Genomic DNA, 1,678 nt, shown 5'->3' on the forward strand with positions numbered 1-1,678 from the left:
GTATGTATGTATGTATATATATCAGCCATGTGTATGTATTTATATATATATATATATATATATATATATATTATATATATATGTATATGTATACGTATATATGTGTTTGTGCACACACACACACACACACACACACACACACACACACACACACACACACACACACACACACACACACACACACACACACACACACACACACACACACGACCCCATGACACTCGGCCCATCCCGGGCACACGGACACTCAACACAAACCAACTTCTGTTACATAGAATGTGCATTTCTGACCACCCGATCTAGGAGGCTTGAGTAACTTTAAAACACATCTTTTTGGTCAGTGATGATCGGGGCTGCAACTGACTTCTTTTTTACTTAGCAGGTTGACAGCTGAATACACTTGTAATATCATAGTAACGTTTTGTGGAAGACTAAACACTTGATATGCGTTGGACGCCGTATGATTCTTTCATTAAGGGAATATAGTGATGCTTATTGAACGATATAAACACCTGGATTTTCATTAGGATTTGACGATGAAATCATAATATATGACAAACTGTTCCCCGGGCTCTAAGAGTTTGAGGATTGCAATGTGAAGCTAGCTTTCTGCTTTCAAAGAGGACGGTATTCCTTAACTGTACGATATTCGAAAAAAGATAATTGTGTATCTGTGTTTAGGAGTCTTTCATTCCCGCGAAGATTCAGTACGAGAGCCTCGGCCAGCGAGGCCATGCAAACCACGCAGCTTTTGAAAATATCTGAACAAAGAAAAGAAAAAAAAGAAAAAAAGAAATATGATTAATAGCGTCCATCTACTGACCACCGACTCGCAACCAAAGGGTTATTCAAATATTTTGCCCTACCTCTGTTCCCAAAGGTATGACTAACAAACTTATCGTAGTAGTAATATATGCTTTGTAATCATTGCTTCACTCTCCTGTTTTTTTCTACTTTAATTGATCTTTAGATTGAATTCATTGCAGAAAAATCGGACCCAATGCGGTTGCCGCTGCCCACTGGATCTCATAACCAACACTTCGCTTCATTTGGGAGAGAAGGTGTTCATATTTTCGCCAAATTATATGTGATTATATAATATTTTAATGTAGACTATTAATTGTGATTAGGTTTTAAGTTATTGGAATTAGGGGCTCCAAACTATTAGTGAGGTGCAGTGCTTTTATTTTTTTTTTTATTGTTATTTCTTATTAATCCGTAATAGAGGATCCAGAGCCAGATTAGGTCTGTACAAAAATGGAAACTTGAAAAAAATTGATTCTTCCGACTGCTGTGAATTCCCTGCACAAGGAAACACACATCACATGCTCTCGTGGTTCGTTAGTGAATTGTGTGTCGGTATTTATAGAGACTGTATACGCTTAACCCAAGATAGTTTGAATGACAAGATAATGACGTTTTTTGAAAGCGATTCTAAAAAAACAAAAACAAAAAAATATATATATAAAAAATAACACCGAAGTATCTTCTGCTTCTCTTTTCTTTCCACCTGTACATATCCGGAAGAAACGTAGAAAGGAAACACACCCAAAAACATGCACACGTACATATTATAGACTATATCCCCTGAGTTCATGTGAAAACCATTGCTTTTGCAACTCATTTTTGAAGCTTTATAATATCTTCATATGTTGAATTGTACGATATGATGGTGTGT

Source organism: Penaeus japonicus, unplaced genomic scaffold, assembly GCF_977035675.1.
Source record: "Penaeus japonicus unplaced genomic scaffold, GWHDUDI00000001_assembly GWHDUDI00000020, whole genome shotgun sequence".
Classification (NCBI taxonomy): domain Eukaryota; kingdom Metazoa; phylum Arthropoda; class Malacostraca; order Decapoda; family Penaeidae; genus Penaeus; species Penaeus japonicus.